The sequence below is a fragment of the Camelus ferus genome, chromosome 3 (genome assembly GCF_009834535.1).
Source record: "Camelus ferus isolate YT-003-E chromosome 3, BCGSAC_Cfer_1.0, whole genome shotgun sequence".
NCBI classification, from domain to species: Eukaryota; Metazoa; Chordata; class Mammalia; order Artiodactyla; family Camelidae; genus Camelus; species Camelus ferus.
In genome coordinates, this window is record NC_045698.1 from 84,237,114 (window position 1) to 84,258,840 (window position 21,727).

General features: G+C 35.8%; 1 protein-coding gene across 3 annotated transcripts in view; it reads left to right on the forward strand.

Moving 5' to 3' along the window:
- LOC102512466 (zinc finger protein 474) overlaps window positions 1-21,727 on the forward strand; it is an 83,793-nt gene that overhangs the window by 9,198 nt on the left and 52,868 nt on the right. For 2 of the 3 annotated variants that reach the window (XM_032476577.1, XM_032476578.1), the window contains 6 exons: window positions 550-596; window positions 4,293-4,374; window positions 5,219-5,324; window positions 11,156-11,234; window positions 15,692-15,807; window positions 18,947-19,152. The gene's annotated coding sequence lies outside the window, so the exon portion shown is untranslated. Of the gene's footprint in view, window positions 1-549; window positions 597-4,292; window positions 4,375-5,218; window positions 5,325-11,155; window positions 11,235-15,691; window positions 15,808-18,946; window positions 19,185-21,727 lie in introns of those variants that run through there. The other variant, XR_001366626.2, reaches the window with a different exon arrangement.

Here is a 21,727-nt window from a genome sequence, read left to right on the forward strand (position 1 = left end):
AGCAGCCCAATGTGATTGAGTGTTTAAACCTAAATAGCAATGAAGTCACTGAATTTTACTTTAAATTTTTGCATCAGGTAGAATGGAGGGGTCTCAGAATGGGAAATTATATGAAATTTACTACTGAAAAATTGTATCACTATACCTGTTCAAAACCTGTGATTGAATTAGGAAATTTTCTGCCTGATAACTTCAACAGAAAAACAGTTTTCAATCAGAGAGCTTAGCATATCAGAGTTGGGAGTGACTGCAGATGCCACCTAACCTAGTTTCTAGTCTAAGACAGACTTTCAATCTCTTCTGCGAGAAGAGGTAACTGTGTTTCCCCAGACAAAGAATGGGCTTGCTTACTGTTTTTTTTAAAAGCAGTAGATTCCACCAAGTTCAGTGTTCTTTAGCTGTGATGCAAACCCACTGTATGTATTAAATCCATCTGAGCATATTGGGTCATGTTGGTGGGACTTGGGGACTGGAGAACTGATGTGAATATGCTGATACTCATACTGCTTGCTGTGCCATGAGTAATAGAGTTCTGTGTTTCTGATCCAGGAGTCTGCGTCTTCAGCCAGCACCCAGTACCAGTAACAGGCTTATCTGTAAGTAGAACAAAATCAAATCCCAGACCTGACAGTAGCCTCCCATCCTGTTGAAAATATTTTTTTCACTGTAGCATTCTATAATTAATATTTTTACCTTCTTAATGTGTTAGAAATGAGGTCAATTCCAAAACTTAATTCATTTATCTTATTCATCTTTCCCACTGTGATAAGCTATTTATAGAAATCAATAAATTTAAAAATATTTAGACTATGTTGCTGGCAAAAAACAGATACACAGATTGATAGAACAGAACAGAGAGCCCAGAAATAAACCTGCAAACTTACAGTGAATTAATCTACAGCAAAGGAAGCAAGAATATACAACGGAGAAAAGACAGTCTTTCATTGAGTGGTGCTGGGAAAACTGGACAGCTACATGTAAAAGAACAAGATTAGAACATTTTCTCACAACACATACAAAAATAAACTTAAAGTGAATTAAAGACCTAAATGTAGTACCTGAAACCTTAAAACTCCTAGAAGAGAACATAGAATACTCTGTGACACAAATCATAGTAATATTTTTTTGAATCAGTCTCCTGAGGCAAAAGAAACAAAAGCAAAAAGAAATAGACCTAATAAAACTTAAAAGCTTTGCACAGCAAAGGAAATCAAAAACAAAATGAAAACATACCCTACTGAATGGGAGAAAATATTTGCCAATGTTATGACTGATAAGGAGTTAGTATGCAGAATATATAAGCAACTCATACAACTCAATATTAAAAAAAAACCAATTAAAAAAATGGGCAGAAGACCTGAACAGACGTATTTCCAAAGAAAATATAAGATGACCAACAGGCACATGAAAAGATACTCAAATCACTAATCATCAGAAATGCAAATCAAAACCACAGTGAGATACCACTTCATTCCTGTCATGATGGCTATCATCAAAAAGTCTACAAATAGCAAATGTTGGCAAGGATGTGGAGAAAAGGGAACCCTCATACATTGCTGGTGGGAATGTAATCTGGTACAGCTACTATGGAAAACAATATGGAGATTCCTCAAGAAAGTAAAAATAGAACTACCATATAATCTAGCAATTCCTCTCCTTGGAATTTCAATTCCAAGAAAATGAAAACACTAATTTGAAAAGATGCATGTACCCCAGTGTTTATAGCAGCATTATTTACAGTTGCCAAGATATGAAAGCAACTTTAGTGTCCATCAACAGATGAATGGATAAGGAGGTGGTACATATATATAATTGAATATTATTCAGCCATAAAAAAAAATGAAAGTCTGCCATTTGCAGAAATGGGAGTGGACCTAGAGAGTATTATGCTTAGTGAAATAAGTCAGACAGAGAAAGACAAATACTGTATATCACTTATATGTAGAATCTGAAAAAAATTAATATAACAAAACAGAAGCCTACTTACAGATATAGATAACAAACTAGTGGGTACCAGTGGTGAGAGGGAAGGGAGAGGGGCAAGATAGGGTAGAGGATTAAAAGATACAAACCACTATGTACAAAATAAATAAGCAACAAGGATATAATATATAGCAAAGGGAAATATAACCATTGTTTTATAATAACTTTAAGTGGACTATAATCTATAAAAATATTGTATCACTATGTTGTACACCTGAAACTAATATAATACTGTAAATGAACTATACTTCAATATAAAAATTTTTTTAAATATTTGGGATATAAAAATGTGTTACTCCTATTAATCTCTTATGAAGAGAAAGTATCTCTCTTTTCAGAAAGCAAAACTTCAGCAATATTTTAATGAGGCATGCTGTACACCTCATTCCACTAAAGAAGAAAATAGCTAAAATCCAGCACAGATTTGATAACTGTCTGTGTTCCTCACCAAAATTTTGAAAGGAAGGAATATATGTATTCAGCCACCACAGATAACCTACCACACTGCTCCTGGTACATAGAAAGTGTTCAATTAATATTTTAAATGAATTAATAGATAGGAATACTCTAAATTTTGTTGACTCTGTGATGATGAGCCCAAGATAATGTCTTCAAATGCCATAAAAAAATAACTCCCAGGAGTAAATGACGAATGATGGCTGGAATGGTTGTGGGAAAGGGCTCATTACTTTAAGACTGATTTTGTTTTAGTTGGATACATACTTTCCCAGTGATCTTTTTTTTTTCCCATTAAAAAAATGAATTAGAAGCGTAAGTATAATTATACCTGAAGTTAAAAGCAGAAAACGGAAGAGAAAACATGCTTTTTATTATGGAAAATTTCAAACATATATAAAGATAGAATAGTATAATGAGCCTACAGTTACCCACCAAACAGTTTCAACAGTTACCAAACATGGCCTGTCTCATTTCATTTATAGCCCCTACCCCTCCACTCCTCTACTAGATTCTTTTGAAACAGATCATGAGAGAATGTCAGTTTATCTAGAAATACTTGAGAACTAACACAGTTTTAAATGAAGAGAATAAAAATTTCCAGAAATGATTGATGATTATCCTGAACTTAATATTTCTAGTTAAAGTGAAACATGACCAGAAGTGGTATTTCACACTAAAAAGTACTTTTATTTCTTTAGTATGGTCAGCTCTAATCTGTGCTTAAGCAGAGAGATATTTTAAGGCTCTCTTAAATGTTTTTTTTTTTTTTGCTTTGCTCTTAATTTTTATCACTGAATTTAGAATGTATTGATGATTAAACTAGATTCAGGCTACTAATGGAAATTAAAAAGACCATTTCAAGTCTAAATTAAGTTTTCCATCAGAAGTAAGAATATTTTCCAGTTACTACCAGTTTGGGGGTAGAATTGTTAATACTTGATTTATATGATAGGAAGTCTAAAAGTAATTATTTATCTCTGTTAAAATAGCCATATTGATTTTTTTCACAACTCCTGATACTATAACTTGGCAATGGAAAGCACTTTTGAGAGTTAATGTTAGTGTGCATATGTATTTGCAAGTTTGCATATACACACAATGAAAATGCCTTAGAATTGAGAGAAAATTCTGTAGTTTGTTGGCTTATATTCAGTCAGCAAACACAGATTTAGCCTTATTTGCTAAAATATTAAAACACTTGTAGGTAAATAGCAGCTGTTCTAAGCCTCTTGACTGTATTCTGCCTGCATAGGCCACCTGGATCTCCCCATGATCCAGCAACTAAAAGGTTAAAATATAGCCCAGCAGAGAACCTGGAGGACCCAGCTCTACCATTAGGTGGCTCTCACTCTAACTGATAGGTGCCCCTGCTTTACTGATTGTTAAACATGATGAAAAACTGCTTAAGTTTAGAAGATGGTAATAGAACTGATTCAGGGAATAGATAAAAAGTGGAACAAATAGTGGCAGGAACATAAGGAATAGTCCCAGAAAAGCAGGATGGAGATAAATAGAAAACACGGCTAAGAGTTACCTATGTACATAAAAGAAACAGAACTGATGCAGTATTTCAAAGCTAGAAGACTAGGTGAGAAATAGATATAAAGACAATAAAAAATAACAATAGGATTATATAGAGAGTGCCTGTGCTGAACACTACAAAGCAAATAAATGAAAACCAGGTTGACTTTGGTGATAAAGGATGTTGCTGGTGGGCACTGTAAAAAAAAAAAAAAAAGTTCCTGTAATATACTATGAATTTGCTATGAATAGAAGCGAAGCTCTATTAACTTATGACTATTTCACCAACTTGCCATGCTAACCAGTGTTTTCCATTCCTCTCCATAAAGCACACTGATCAGTGCCCACAGTTTGCTGAATGTAGACAGTCATCAGGCTTTTCTCCAGTCAGCCGAGCTCCTACCAGTGGAGGTATGTTTACCCATGTAACAGTCAGTTGTGGTTGTTCCTAAACCTGTTTGTGTCAGTTGTACTTGTAATTTCAAATATATAAATTATTATATAAATTTAATGAAATATGAGTGAAAAGGGGGAAAGTAGTTGTGTTTCTATGAAAATTAAGTTAAAAGATTTGATAGAGATGTCACTAAAAATTGCTGTTGAATTAAATGTAGACAATTAGTGTAGAAAACTGGGGAGGGGAGATTCATTTTACTCTAGAAGGATTTTATACTCACATTGCTTTACAAGTAACTTCAAAATCTCAATCCACCTTAAAGAAATAAAAAATTAGAGATATAGATAATGCATGATGAAGTGGTTTATTTAAAAAAAAACAGCATATGTTTAATCATTTAATCTATTGGCTGTACATAAAAAGATTGTGAATAAATGTGCATTCTTTTGCACAGTGGTGAATAAATGTGTATTTTTAGGTTGAAATAAAAAGTTGAAGATGTGTATAATTTTTCATAAATAAGCACAGGAACTGATTTTTTGATTAATGACCAACTATTGACCCAGATTGCATCAGGATTTCTGCCATATGTGACTATTTGAACCAATTAAAATTTAAAATCTTAAGTATGAATTCTGTTATTTTCATATTCTATATAGAGCTATTTATAAGACTAAGGGAATGGAATGAAAGACATACAAACTTTTCCTTGTGTCTCCCTTTCATGTATACTTTTCACATTTGAAGAAGAGTTAGAATAAGGATCTAATTCTCTTGCCTTCCCCTATGTGAGAGAAAGTGTGAGAAGAAGGTGAAATGATTCAACAAAGCATCACTATGTGTGTTTACTTGTTCCAGGAGATTCTTGTGCACAAGGCAGCAGCATCAATTGCTCAGAGAGGGGAGCAACCCTGGTGTTCCAGCTCTGACTCTGGGAGTTTGGAGGCATCTGCATCACCCTGAGGTACTAGGCTCTCCCTAGAGAATTCTGTGTTAGGGATGACTGCTGACACTTAGGAATGTGTCATGCAATGAGAGGAGGAGTTGAAAAATATACACCAAGATTCAAATCTGCAACAAAATGTGGTTTCTTTATTTTCTAAAACTGATCTCGTCCTGCCTTGGAACCCCTGTTTTTGCTGATGGCAGAAAAATAATTGCACTTGCCAATTATATTTAAGTTATTCTCTTAAAATTCTAATTTATTACGAGTGTTAATTTTTACTTTCAAGATTTTTACTCCTTTTTTCCTGCTCAAACTGGCATCTGGATATAAAAGGAAGCTAATGTATCCTTAGAGTTTTGGAGGAGGACAGTCTCTTTCTCACTAGTCTTTGATGAGTTGCATTCATTTTGCCTTTTTCTTTGGAGGGCTGTGCATTGAGAGGACTGATAATAAAAGAAAGTAAATGAACTGGGATTTTCTTAGAACAATAGCTTGGGTGACTATATACTTTATTTTCAAAACTATTTTTAAGAGTAAAAGGGAGTACATCATTAATTAGCTCAAAACAATGGGCATTAGCCAGGAGTGTCCCAGTCAGACTAGAATATATCGTTATCCTCTAATGCCACAGAATTTATGCTCTGAGAGGTGGTCAACACCAGCAAGAAAAAGATTTCATCTATAAGATGCTCTAAAGCTTAAGAAACATGATACCCACTCTTAGTATGCTTAATAATGCCTTGCAGTTTCTCTAAAATGGAGCTAGAAGGAGTGCAGATTAGATACTGTGGAGGAAAAGATTAATGAACTTTAAGGCATAGCAATAGAAACAATCCAAAATGAAACACAGAGAGAAAAACAACTTAAAAAATATATAGAGTGAGCAAAGAAGAGCTGTGAGCAATCTTCAAGCATCTTAATATGCACATAATTGGAGTGCCTGAAGGAGGAAAGACAAAAAAAAAAATTGAAGAAATAATGCCTGAAAATTTTCAAATTTGGTGAGAACTATAAATGTACAGGTCCAAGAAATTCAAACCAAACCACAAAAAAAACCTTTAAGAGTCAGAGAAAAAAAGAAACCTTTCCTACCAAGGAACAAAGATAAAAATGATATCAGATTTTTAATGAAATAATACAAGTGAGAATACAGTGAAATGTCTTTCAAGTACTGAAAGAAAAAAAAAAACTGTCAATTTAGAATTCTATACCCAGTCAAAGTAGTTCTCAAAAACTGAGGGCAGAATGCTTCCTAAGACATAAAAAAAGCTGAAAAACTTCATCACCGATAGACCTACATTATATACAATTTTAAAGGGAGTCTCTAAGCAAGAAAGAAAATAACAGTAGTAGGAATATGAATATACACAAATGAAGAGCACCAGAAAATTGCAAATATATATGGGCAAATTTGTACATTTTTTTCTTTTTTCTTTTTTTTTTTTTGTTAGTTGGTCAAAGGGTGGTTAGATTTTTTTAATGTATTTTTTTATTGATTTATAATCATTTTACAATGTTGTGTCAAATTCCAGTGTAGAGCACAATTTTTCAATTATACATAAACATATGTATTCATGTATTTTTCTTATTATTTAAATCTTTTTAAAAGATAATGGCTATTTAAAAAATAATGTGGGTAAGAAAAAATGTATGAAAATAATAGTATAAAACCCCTGAGAGAAAAATGAAGTATATTATTAGTATAAGATTATTAAACTGTGCACAAAGTGGTATATCACTTGTCAGTAGACTGTGGTAAGTAAAAGATACGTGCTGTAAATCCGACACCACTAAAATAGCAAAACAAAAAGTAATAAATATTAAGCAAAAAACATTAAATTGGAAGCATAAAATATTTCTAAAGAAGGCAGAGAAACAGTAAAACAACAAAAAATATATAACTACAAATCAACTCAATAGACACAGAAAAATCATTTGCAAAATTCAACACCAATTCTTGATTAAAAACAAACAAAAAAGCCCCCCAAACTTCAGCAGACCAGGTATAGAAGGAAACTTACTCAACCTGAGAAAGAGAATCTATGAAAAAAAAAAAAAAAAAAAAACCTACAGCTAATAGCTTAATAATGAAATACTGAATGTTTCCCCCAAGATCAGCAGCAAGAGAAGGATGTCTACTCTCACCACATCTGTTCACTATTATACTAGAGGATCTAGCCAGTTCAGTAAGGCAAGAAAAACAAAGGCATCCAGTATTGAAAGGAAGAAACAAAACTGTATTCAAAGACAACCTGATTGTCTTTGTAGAAAATCTATTGGAATGCACAAAAAAGTTCAGAGAGCTAACAAGTGAGTTTAACAAGGCTATAGAATACTGAATCAGTATACTGTATACAAAAATCAATTCTTTTTCTATGTTAGCAACAATCATCAGTTAAAAGTAAAAAACAATTATTATCTCCATTATCCTTAGATAATATGAAGTACTTAGGGATAAATCTGATAACAGATATTTAAGTCCCATTCATTGGAAATATGTACCAGTGTTGAGTGAAATTAAAGAAAACCTAAATTAATAGAGAGACATAGCTTGTTCATTGGTCAGAAGGTATTAAAATATTGATAAGATGTTAATTCTCCCCAACTGATCTATAGATCCAGCTCAATCTGGAAAAAAAAAAAAAAATCCCAGCAGGCGGTTTTGTAGAAATTGACAATCTGATTCTAAAGTTCATATGGAAATGAAAAAAGACTTAAAATAGCCACAACAATTTAAAAAAAGGACAAATCAGAAGACTAAACACTACCTGATTTGAAGATTTATAAATCTACAGAAAGCAAGGCAATATGGTATTCCTTTAAAGGTAGACAGATTTATCACTGGACAGAGTACGGAGTCCAGAAACAGACCCACAAGTATATGGTCAGATGATTTTCAATAAAATTCAAAGGTAATTGGGTGAAGAAAGGATGTTCTTTTCTACAGATGGTACTGGAACAAATGGCCATTCATATGCAAACAAATAAATTTCAACCGATAGCTCATTCCATATACAAAATGAACTCAATTATAACATCTAAAACTATAAAACTTCCAGAAAAAAACAGGAGAAAACTTTTTTGACCTTGATTTAGGCAAAGATCATAAATAAAATACCAAAAATGTGATAAATTAGACTCCATCAAAATTTTTAAATTCTGAGAATTAAGCCACAGACTGGGAAATCTATTTGAAAACTGTATGTCTGATAAAGGGCTTGTATGCAGATTACATAAGGAACTCTCAAAATTGAAGAGTGGGTAAATTATCAAAAATTTTAATTGGGAAAAATATTTTAACAGACTCTTCACCAAAAAGACCTATGAATAGCAAATAAGCACCTGAACAGACATTAAAAATCATTAGTTCTTAGGAAATGCAAGCAAAACCACAAATACAAGATACCACTATACACCTATTAGAGTGGCTAGAATTAAAGTTTAATTATATCATGTGTTGGCAAGGATGTGGAGGATCTTTGACACTCACATACGGCTGTTGGCAATACAAAATCATACAACTGCTTTGGAAAGCAATTTGGTGGTCTCAAAAAGTTAAATAGACACCTATCATGATCTAGTCTTTACACTCCTAGGCATTTACTCAACAGAAATGAAAGGATATGTCCATACAAAGACTTAATAGACAAATACTCATAGAAGCTTTAATTGTAAAGCTGGAAACAACCCAAATGTCTATCAAACGTGAATAGATTAACCAAATTTGGCATATCCATACAATGGAATACTACTCAGCAATAAAAAGGACTGAGCTATTTATGAATACACCAACATGTATGAATCTCGAAAATCATTATGTTGATTGAAAGAGGCTAAACAAAAGACTATTCACTATGATTCCATTTGTATAAAATTCCAGAAAATATAGAGTAATCTATAGTGTTGGAAGGTTGGCAGTGGTTGTCTGGGGATAGTAGGTTCATGTTAAATGGAGGGCAGGAGGGAAGGACACAAAGGAGCACAAGGAAACTTTCAGAAGAGATGATCATGTTGACTGTTTTGATTATAGTATTGATTTCATGTGTATATACATGTTTGATGCATCAGTATGATACCAAAACCTGCCTATTGACAGGCTTACTTAAATGCCTCAAGCTGCCCATCCTCAGGGATAAGAGGAAAGATCCCCTCCTACAAAAAAATTAATTTCTTTTCCTCTCATACTACCAGGTATGAAACAAATGTCATCTTGCCACCCAAAACAATTTTATAAGGGGATAGGAGTTTGTGTATATTTCTAAATTGCAATTTAAAAATACTGTTTTCAAATCAACAAAAATGTATTAAGGCCTGTTAGGTAGTCTATCATACCCAGAATTATTTGGCAAACAAATAAGTATAAAAAGTTGTCTTTGCCATTAAAGAGTATGAAGTGTAGCAAGAGGGAAGGAGGAAAAGTTTTAAATGAGAGAAATTAAATAGAATAAAAATTGTATATAACTTTATTACAAACAAAAGAGGTACTTCTCACAAGGCAGTACTTGGGTAAGTGTCCAATGAACAGTCCAAACGATGGTTGCCATGGGAAATCAGAGGTTCTTCAAAATCGGGGCTACTTGGAGAAGCTTTTCTTCAAAGATGTAGGACTGAAGTTTGGTCTTGGAGTGTTGTATAACATGCACCAAATGTTTGGCTAGAGCTAGGAAACACACAATTGCTTTTAATAAATTGTTGGGCTGGTGTTCTCTGTTCAGAGAGTCAATATGTTCAGGGAATGCACTGTTCCAGTAAAAAGTCAGTGCCTTTAGATGATGCTGCTGACAGCCCTGCCAGCAGGTCGCCCTTCTCCCAGGCCGAACACACAGTGTGACTGAAGTCTGAAGAGGTTAGTCAGAAATAGCCCATTTGTCGGAACTGAGATGTGTTTGTGGAACTATGTGTTGAAGCACCTGTACCCACCCATGTCTGGATGTAGTTATTAGTCCTTCATTTTCCCAAGTGGTAAACTTGTTCACAGATGTTACTGGAGGGAAAGAAAATGTTCAGTGTTTATGCAGCAGATCTGCTCTAAAGGAACCATTCTGCTCAACTGAGGAAATGCCACAGTTATTTTGGTATTTCTTTAATTTTGGAAGTCTGCATTATTTGCAGGGCTGACTAAAAGGCTTTTTTAAAAATCCACAAATAAACATCAAATTCCTGTTTAATATGGTGGATGTTATTGGTTTTTAAAAAACAAAAGAACAGTCAGTCACTCTTGCACCCACCCAAAAAGCCAGCGGACATTCTGGTATTGACAACAGAAACCTCATGACATAAGTTTTAATTTATTTCTGAATTGGAATATTTACCTCAAAAAGTAGGTGCTGCAGGAAGGCCCTTTCTATTCTTAGTTTCTGAAACTGGTAGCAAAGAGCAGACAGAGATAACACAAATTTAAGAGGAAGTTGGCAAAATCGATTTTTCATCAGCAAGCAAGGAATTCCCATCTCAAAAAAAAAATTCTATTTCTTTTTAACTTAAAGCCTTTTCTGAACTGGATAAATAGAATGCATTTGTGTTCTTTATTTTATCCTTAATGCCTAAGAAAATGTTTATTGTCTCTCTGAAAATAAAGACAAAGAAATGGTAATTTACAGTTTTTTTCACACATGTATAACTTGTGTCATCTGGCAAATTGAAGTAATTCCAGGGTCATTTGGGATCACCTGTCCTTTGATTAGTTTAAATAAAAAGTTGACGCAAGCCCCTTTCTAGGGGTTCTTACTTGGGGCTATTTTGCAATAACGGGGTGGGGAGGGAGGGTGTCTTTTTTTTCCTGGCTATCTTTCATCTTAAGTTCCTACTTCTATTGAATTTCTGATTTCAACTCTTCATTTCACCTACAGTCTAGGACACTGACCCATTCCTCCTTAAATACCACTGGCTGTGTGTAGAGGAGAGTTTCCAGAAGATATGGGATAAAAGGTATGGATGGGATGAGGTGGAGCACTTCACACTGAATATTAGGTATCTGTGTTTTAAAAATACTCCAGAAATTTCTATAACCAACAGGCCCTCTTTTCTAATAAGGACCTCGCTTCCTCGCAACACTGCAGCTCTCACCCCCCCCCCCACCCTTCAGATCTTGCTTAGCGTTTCACTGGTCCTCTAAATCCAAGATTCCTATAGAGTAGTTCCTCTCAAACTTCCCCCAGACCAGTGCTATCCAGTAGTGGTGATGGAAATGTTCTGTAATCTACAGTATACAGTATGCTAGCCACATGTGCCTACTGAGCACTTGAATTAAATGTCACATTTAATTTTAATTTACTTTTACATTCAATAACTATGTGTGGCTAGTGGTTATTACCTTGGATGGCACAGCTCCCAACCATTCAACATTGACCAAGAGGCCACTTGTTCTGAACTGGACACTTATTAAAGTGTGTTTCTCAAGAGAGATATTTAAAAACAGGACTAGTTTAAAAAAAAAAAAACCAGGAAAATAAAAGATTTTTTTTCTTTCCACTTGCTGCATACCTAATATGGCATGTGTCCCTGTGCATGAAACTTTGCCACAAAAATACTGAAAAGGGGAAAAAACAACCCTCAGTTTAGCCTTCAGTATTCTATTGCCCCAGCCTTGCTCCCTCAAATACATCCTTTTAAATATGCTTATACATTCATTTAGTGTTGGTGTCCAAATATAAATTAGTAAATCATGATACTGTGTTGAAGTTCCTGACAAATAACTTCTTAGATTAGCCAAACAATTTAATACATCTAAGTCATGAGTTTAAGATATGCAATTTGTGTTTCTAAATTTTAGGATACACTCCAGTTATACACATTTTTTCTTTTGTCAGTTGCATCTAAGGAAATTTGGCATGCTGCACAATGGGATTATGTGCATGATTTTCAGCTTAATCTTCCCTCTCAAAGAACTGAATATGCCTCTGCTAACGTGGTTTCTGCATCTAACTGTTATTTCTTTTGGTATAAAGAATACGTTCTGGAGCACTGCAGTTCTTTTAAAGGAAATATTACTTATCCCAAGAGGGTAGATTTTGTTTTATAATATATGTTTGCCTTCCACATTCCTTCCTTTAACATGTTTATTGCAATTGTTGATCTTAAACAGATGGGTTTTGTTTTGTGATTGAGTGTGCATTTAATAGATTCTGTGAAAACTTCTCTTCACAAGAAGACCACTGACTTTTGAGACAAGGCCTAACATGATACTTCTTTTCTGAAACACTACCTTGCTTAGCTGTTTGCTCATTCTACCTTTACATTTCTTCTGCGTTTGGCACCCAGTCATTCAGGTGTTTCACATAAAAATTCAGCATTTCTATTTACAGAGATAAGAATTATACACGAGCATTTTCTATTATGATTAGCATGGCCACCTTCTAGGTGTGCCTTCCTCCCTGCTTGGTAACAAGGCAGCTGCCTTCATTCTGTTGGGCAAAGGGAGTTCTGCCAAAAGAACATTTGTTATCTGACTAGTAATTTATTTCCTGTTAGTCATACTAAGTAAAATCTCAGCTCTTAATCCGTCAATACTATTGTTTCCATTATTAGCATCTCATCCTTCAAATTTTGAATCATAATGGTTAGTCAAATTCATATTTTGTCACCCATAATATATATTGATTAGGTTTTAAAGTCACAAATATCTTTATTACATACTTTAGTTATAAAAGTAACATAATCATAAAAAGTAACAATCATGTGAATTAAAATATGAACTAAAGGAAAATATAATCCACCACTCTAATGTAATCACTAATTTATTTATTTTCACATAGTTATAATAATGATGGCCATATAATTTAGTATCTTACTTTGTAATCGTTTACCATTTTATTATAAGGCGTTTCCATGTTATGACATAGTCTCCTCAACCCTCTTTTTTTTGTAGTTAGCATTTCATTGGCTACATTATTCTATTCAGAGGTCACATTATAATTTATTTACATAATTCCATATTGGTGACCATTTGAAATATATCTGATATTTAAGTTTGATAAACAAGACTCTTAAGAGCATCTTTGTACTCATCATAGCTTTTTACATATTTTATTTAACCTATTGGGGGATTATTTATCTACTTATAGATTATTAATTTGCCTAGATCTAAATCTAATAGAGTGTATCTATCTATATATGTTTATTATTAATTTACCACAATAGTTAAATTTTGAAACTCAAACATTAAGGAAGGGTACAATTGTGCAATAATATATAATTAGTATATTAGGAAGAGATACTTTTCTACAATGTTAAATATATTAATTAATTTACTCAAAATATCCTTTTTAAGCACTATGTCAAATACTATTCCTGACGTATTAGGAAAGCATCAGTGACCAAGGGAGACACCACCCCTGTCCTGATAAAGCTTTCCTTGTTATGAGTGGAGCAGACCAGTCTACAGAAGAGACAGTGCTTTGGATGGGAAAATAGATGTCCTAGGAAAACATGTAGATGGGGCTCAATCCCTTAATTCCAGAGCCCTCTAGGGCTTCCTAGAAGAGGTAACATTTAAATAAAGCTTAAAGAATAAAGAACTAGTCAGCAAAAACTGGGTGGGCTAGGGAAGAATAAGTGCGTTTCAGGCACTACTAATGGCGTGTGAAAGCCCACAAAGCAGAGGAACATATGTGGTGGACAAAAAACTAAAAGGAAGTACTATGTTTGCAGAGGGAAGCATGTGTAGGAATATTAGAATGTTTCTTTCACATTTTAACATTCATCATCATCAGACTATCATTTCAAAATCAGTGGAATGATTTGATGGAAACCCCCAAGGGAAGCTCTATTCAAAAAGATCTCCTACCATTCTTTTCCTGAACTTTGAAATCCCTACTGTTTCTCTCTGCTTTGGCTTCAGGTATTGAAAGCCCTTGCTAATTTGTGCATTTATTAGTGGAAAGGGTCACATGTCCTTAAGGAATGGGTTACAGTAGTGTTAAATTTTATGAACTTTTCAATAGAAACAGTTCCTACTGAGAGTTTCTCCTTAGAAAATGAAAACTTAGGTGTGTATCTTAGACTTGTGGAAGACTTGGAAAACAGGAGTAGGAGTGGAAAGAAGGTATTACCCCCAAACAATTGTGAAATAGCTCCAAATCATACCTTATTCACAAATTTTCCTAGTCTAAGCCCTGTCCACTGTAGCATTCTAGAGGAAAGTGGAAAATACTTTTGAAATATAACTTCTTTTCTGCATCAAAAGTGAGACCTTTTTCGTTTCATGGCCAATTTTTCAATGTAATGCAGACCAACAGAATCATGGTTTCCTTTATACTCTTTGGCTATTAGGTCATGCATTAGTAGGCACAACCCGTATTTAAGGGAGTCATGAAGAGTTGCACTAGGTGAGGAGTGTAGTAACTAATGCAGTTGTTGGTGCCAAAATTAGGGGGAGTAATTTAATTTTGATTTGGCTATAGCAATCATCATAGCTAATATTTCCAGTCTTATCACACGACATTTGTAATTCACTGTTTAAATACTATGGTAGTTATTTGACTATTATAAATATTCTCCTCCTTTTGGGCATGTGGTAGTTATTTTCATTACCTGCCCTCCTTTAAAGCTGTGACTTGCTTTTTGCTCAATGGAATGGGAATAAAAGTGATGTGTGTCTCTTTCAGATGGAAGCAGTAGCCCCTGGAAGATGGTATCAATCAGGCTTGCTTTGAACCATATCCATATAATAGCCATTGGGAAATGTGGAATTGTGGGAACTATTAAATGAAGAATGAATTCTCATAATCACAGCAAGAAGGAAAATGGACAATTACAAATCAGTATTTTTCTAGCTACACAGCCCCTGCTTTGTGGAAAAACTAGTAACTCTCAAATTCTCCCAGATAGTCCTGAAAGTTCCCAGGGAACTCTTGCTGTGCTCTGCAGCCAAATCTTCTGGCTGCAGTGTGCCATCTGTGACCTTCTCTTTTGTTCCAAATAACTATGGCAATGGCAGTGAGCAAAGTAGTCGCTCTTTTAACAAAGCACAAGGACAGCTACAACCCCACTCATTAATGTCAGTTGAGTGTGGCAGAGACTGCTTGTCCCTCAACTGCATTCTTCACACTTCACATCTTGAGTTAAAAAACAAAACAAACAAACAAAACCTTGAGTTTCACTTGGTTACATGGTCCTTAAAGCCTACATGGCTCTTAATGGAAGGGACATCCCTTCCATTTTTCCTTTCCCCCTTTTAACGGGTTGGAATAGAGATATAATGGTGGGAACTTGAGCAACCACCTCATACCATGAGATGGAAGTCACATGATGGTGAAGCAACACATGTGAGTCCTTGACACCATGACACTGTATCTGTCTTATACTGTTATCACTCAGACTGTTAAATAAGACATAAATACATTTCTCTCTAATTTAAGCTACTGTTACTTTGTTTTGTATTACAGATAAGATTATAACCTAACTACTACAATGAGAAAATTGAGACAGTAAACATAAAGCTACCAAAAATTTGAGCAGAACTGGAAAGACTGGAGTTCTTTTGGAGGTAAAAGTACTTAAGGTAAAGCAAAGAAATTCAAAATGTATTGTTGACAAAGTTACACCCACCAGTGTTTGTTCAATACAAGAAGAACAGTTGTGAGATTTTTCCAAAATATTACTTGTTAGTAAACTTATGGTAATTCTGCAACCCATGTCCTCAGTACTGAACATCAGAAGATACCTATAAATGCCAGTGGATTTCCACAACTAACTTCACTTTATGAGCTCTACTGTGGGAAACAGCTTAATTCTCTTATTCTTCAGAATAGTTTCACTAAAAAGAGTAAGGCAGTAGAAGAAACACTTAGATATCTTTTGCCTCTCTCCATTCTCCTATTACCCTACTTCTATGCCAGGGGTTTAAAAGCAAATTGCTACAATCTTAAGAATAAATTCTTTTCCAGCAGCACATGAGTGAATGTTCTCTACTAGATATCTTGAAACCATAGAATTACCATTCTCCAGGCCCAGTGACTCTCCGTGGGCCATAGGCTGTAAGAGACAGGATTTGCCTCTGGGCTGATAGATTATAAGCCCGGTTCTGAATAGATCAGCTTAGTTCATGTAATAGATAAGAACTGTTTCTTTGCTCACAACAGAAAATATGACAACTGGTGACTTAAAACCCTCATGATATTTGTTATACCATTAAAATACGGAGTCTAGAGGTAGGAGGGCCCAAGATTATTTACCTTCAGTGGCATAATGACATTGTCAAATACATGGACACTTTCCATTCTTCTCCTTCACTATGCTCAGCCTGTTGGCTTCCGTCCCTCTTGGATACAAGATGGCTAACACAGCCCCACACCCACCTCCTTCTTCAGTCCTATTCAAAAGCAAGTTAGAGGAAAGGACAGGAAGCAGCTTTCTCCTTGCACATCTCTATCCAAATAAAGGAGGAAAATCCTTACCAGAAGCCCTCTGTTACAAGTTACCTTGTTACTCAAATTGTGGTCCTCAGACCACACCTGGGAACTCAAAATGCAGCGTCTCAGGCTCCATCCTGGTTACTGATTCAGACTGCACATTTTAACAAGATCCCTCAGGTGATTCTTATACACAGTAAAGTCTGAGAATCACTGCCTTTGTAAACTGCTTCTTATGTCTTAGCCAGAACTTGGTGACATAGCTATCCCCGGATGGAAGGGATAATGGGAAAGTAATCTTCCTTTTTTAGCCTCTGTAGTGGGAAGCAGGGAAGGGAAAATGAGGCAGGGAATGACTGTTGGTGGGACAACTCCCAGGATCTGCCATAGTATTTCTCCAGCGACAGAGTGGTGCAGAATGCCATGCTCCATGCAGTTCAGTGTTACCCACTGTAGCTCTCTGAGTTCATGGAACCTTTGAAACCTGCCCAGAGAAGGAAACACTGCCCTCAGCAGTAGTATTTTTAACAGCAGGTTGAGACTTTACCCTTGTGATTTTGGAAAGGTTTCTTATTTTTATAATCTTGAGGTTTAAGACTGTTGTCTGACCCTGGGGAATTCAAAGGAAAAATATTAAAGTTAGTATAATTGAAGCGAAGGTGAAAATTGTAAAATAGCAGGTTTCTTTTCACTTCTGGTTGGTGTGAAACATTTTTTCACTGAGAGCAGCAATAAAATTTATTTTTATGTACATCTTTTTCTTTGTTATGCATTAATTTTCTGTCCTTACTAAAAATTTACTAAGAAAGCCTTATAAGTATGAAATAACTGGCTTAGAGGATTTTAGTTTAATTTTTAAAATGAGAATTATGCTGTTTCAAAGTTAAACCATTAATAAGTTAAGCCTTCTTAAGTGTTTTATAAAGTAAAATTCTAACAAGTTTTCCAATCAAACACAGTAATAAAACACAAGGATAAAATGGCATATAGAAAAAGTAATAAAATAAAAATGTGGGGGACCTCTCAATCATGAGACAAGGACCTTGTAAACTCTGATTTAAGCCAATTTTGGTTTGACTTCCTGGTGATTATGTGATGATTTATGCATAGTAGTATAGAAATAAGAGATGTCCTTTTTTGTCTCAAAATACCTCTGCATACTTGTTTGAAGCCTCTAAATCAGTGATCTTTCCCATTCGTTATTTAAAGGACATTTTGAAAATGGGTTTTGAGCTACATTCCTATCTCTTCCCAACCAAATGTTTATTTTGTTTAATTCCATGGAAAAAGTATATTCCCAATGAACCCATCTTGCTGTTGCTTTACCTGTTTGATATAGCAGAATAAATTGAGTGTAACTCCAGAGAAACAGAAATTTTTACAGGAAAAAAAGCAGAGGAATCTTCAATATAGAGATGGTAGTTTGGCTTCAGAAATGCTGCAGACACATGCAAGAGCACGTCCTTAAATCAAAATTACAAATGAGTCAGTGGTCTTGTACAGACAAGCGAAGAGTTAGAGGGTAGGTCACCCCTTACAACACTTGGCATGTTTTAGGTGCACATAGTTCTCATCAAATTGGCTGGGAGGCCCCTACAGAGATCTCCTGGGAGACTGTGGTGCCCACTAAAACAACTGTGACTTTCAATAAAAATTTATGCCATGGATGCCAAAACAAACTTGTGAAAATTGTTCACTTTCAGGCGACCTGGACAAAAACCTTAGGAGGGTTGAAGTCATTATTTAAAAGACTGTCTATAAGAGCCAAGAGAAATGTATCCCTGATTTATTCGAATACAGGTTCTAGTAAATGGCAAATCCACAGTCAGCCAAATTTGCATTTCATACCTGGAACCTGAATTTGGCTCAGCCTAATCTGGCCAGTGAAAATGATGAGGCTCCTTGGCCCTTGCTCTCTGAACTGCTAAATGGAGATTTCAGAATATGGTAAAAACTGGATCTTAAATTTAAAGATTTGGTGATTAATTGGGAGTTTGGGGGAAGTCTTATTTTTCTTCTTTCAAATAGACTGTTCGTTGAACTAAAAGGAAAATAATATTTTCAACAAAGCAAAACAGCAAGTTCGATTACGAAACTGGATGCCTTAAGGAAGTATTTTGTTTCTTTTTGGTATTTGAATTTCAGATTCTCGTCAAATATGAGTTGTATTCAGTCAGCTTAGTAGTAAATCAGAATGTCACCACTTGACCTTGGCAAAGTTACCTGGTAATGAGGATGAAAGGTGTATGGAACAGTTTGGGTCTGAGTCACCAAGTTTTCCTTCAACAGGACAAATGTGTCATCTGTTTTGTCATGGCTTGTCTTGAGCAATAGTAGCTGCGGTGGCCACAGAGAGGAATGGGCAAGGCATCAGGCTGCAGGTCAGGAGGTGATATGCACACATAGGTATACTTCTGCAAATGCACAGACTGGAAGAACGCGCAAGAAACTGGTAACAGATGTGCTGCTGCAGGAGGTCCTGAAGGGGGAATCTGGTGAGTCAGGGGTGGGAAAAGAATTTATTTTTTCATGTATATCATTTTTTAATTTTTCAATTTTCTACTGCACACACACACACACACACCCCATTCAAGAAAATGAATAATAATATCAAAAGATAGAGTGAGAAAGAACATATATATATATTTTTAGCTCTGCATTAAACTCAATGGATTATTTTCTCTCTCTGGACCTTAGAAGCCTCTTTTGTAAAATGAAATGGTTGGAGGAGGGTATAGCTCAGTTGTAAAGTGTGCGTGCTTAGCATGCATGAGGTGCTGGTTTCAATCCCCAGTACCTCCATTAAAAAAATAAATAAATAAACCTAATTATCTTCCCATCCCCCCAAAACAAAAAATAACTAAAGTAGGGTAGAGTTTAGCCTACAGAAATAGCTAATATTTGTTAAATTAGGGACTCCACAATTATAGAAAATAAAAATTTTCATCTGAATCTGCTGTTAGAGAAAGAATATACTATTACTAATAATATGAATCAAAAGTAGTATCTTATTAACCATAAAGTTCAAAATTCAATGGTTGTATATTGAGCATCTGCTCTGAGAAGGAACATTTGGGAAGTAATGGGGAAGGGAGAAGTTACTTCTTCTTATTGGTTGCAGCCTGTGGAGAACAACAGAGCAAGATGGCTAAAGGCCCAAAGGACATAAGAAACGGCACATTCAAGGGCAGAATGAATTAAGACCACATTCGCCTACCTGGGATCATCACTTCAGCAGAGCCTCTGCCCGTCTTTGCTTTATCTAGGAACAAACTGGTGTGACTGCCTTTGTCCAGCCCAGCTGACCTTGTCTAAGTAGCTTCCTGTAACTGGGCTCTGGCCCCATATGTTAGAGTTCTCACTTGCCCACAGCTCAGACATCTAACTTCGTTCTTGCCCACTCTAATTCCATTATAGCTTTCACTGGGGAAGATTCGGCTCAGTTCTCTGTCTCTGCACTTTCTCTAGTTGGCTTTTGCATCGCAGAAGTGATTTCACCCTTAGTCATGTAGGACTGAATGTCTGCCTTCTAGCTTGGGGCAGATGAAGTGGAAAAGAGTCTAGGCTTCGAAGTCCGTCAGGCAGGGCCTGCGTTCACATTTCAAAGGTGTCCTCACTTGGCTGTAGAAATATGACTAAGCTGCTTAAAATCTCTGTGCCTGCTGCTTCATTTGTAATGTAATCTCTTAGTTATGCACCATGAGTCTGGAAAAACCTGTTAACACAGGCTATTCTGGAAAGAAAGCATTCTCATTTGAACACATGGAGAGTCCAGAGCACAAGCCTCAACACTGGCACTACTGACATTTTGAACCAAATAATTCTTTGCTGTGAGGGGCTGTGTTGTGTGTTGTAGTATGTTTAGCAGGATCCCTGGCCTGTACCCACCAGATGCCAGTAGCACTCCCCAAATCCATATGTGGCAACCAAAATTAACTCTAGACATTGCCAAATGTAATGTCAGTGCAGGCGGAGGGGGATATTGCCACCAGTTGAAAACTACTGATTCAGAGGATGAGCTTCCTATCAAGTTTCCTTTTGGTTCATACAGAGTCAGACTAGGCTGGGTTTCTGGACAATATTGTCTTTTTCTGGTGTTCCTTACCATGAGTCTTCAATCCAGCTTTATTGGGCAGCTTGCTAGGGCAGTGGGGACATGGTTGCCACAGGAGTTAACTTAAGGCTTCAGAGAATTCAGAGAGAGCTTCTACAAGGCAAACAAACTTGATCTTGATGATCTTAACCAACTCTTTGGTAAAGCTTTCACATGTTATTACTGTAACCAAGTTTCTATCTCAGCAAAGATCTGCAAGAGATCAGGGAGGGAGGAGAGACAGAAGACTCCATCCTCTTGCAGCCACGGGAGAACTTGGGAGCAAGCTGCCTGCCTCAAGGTTTGACAAACAACTAAAGTAACCTGTCTCTTCTTTCCTTCTGGGATTCAGTGCTCTCTATCAACCGGCTGCCATCTCTGCCCACTCACTCAGCCTGGTGACCAGCAGCATCCACATCAGGAGCTGCAGGCCGTGGTTTAGTTTTTTGGACTCTGTTTGGATGGATTATACTTAGATTCATCAGGTCTTGAAGTCTGTCTGAGGAATCTGTACTTAAAAAAAAAATCAATGGAGTGGTTAAGAGAGGAGAGAATTTCTTATAGGTGAGATGGTGACACCGTTAAGTGCATCACAGTCATTGTGGGTGATGGAAACTGAGAAATACTCTTGGCTGAGTTGATCAGGATGGCACTTGTGATATTCTAAGAGGATGCTTCAGTGAGAGAAGGGGATAGGAACCAAATGATAGGCTGGAGAGAGTGATTAAAATGAAGGAAGATATGGGGAGAATGGAGTCAGTGGCTTAGACTCCTCTTTCTCAAGAAGGCAGGGGGGGTGCACACAGCAAATACAGATTTTTTTTTTTTTGAGACAGAGAACATCTGAGATTGTCTGAAGATTGAAGCCAGTAGAATAGAAGAAATCAGAGGTGCTAGAGAGGAGGGACGAACCAAGGAAGCAACATACCAGAGAAGAATCATCCTTCCCCCTGAAACTTGTGGAAAGAATTAGAATA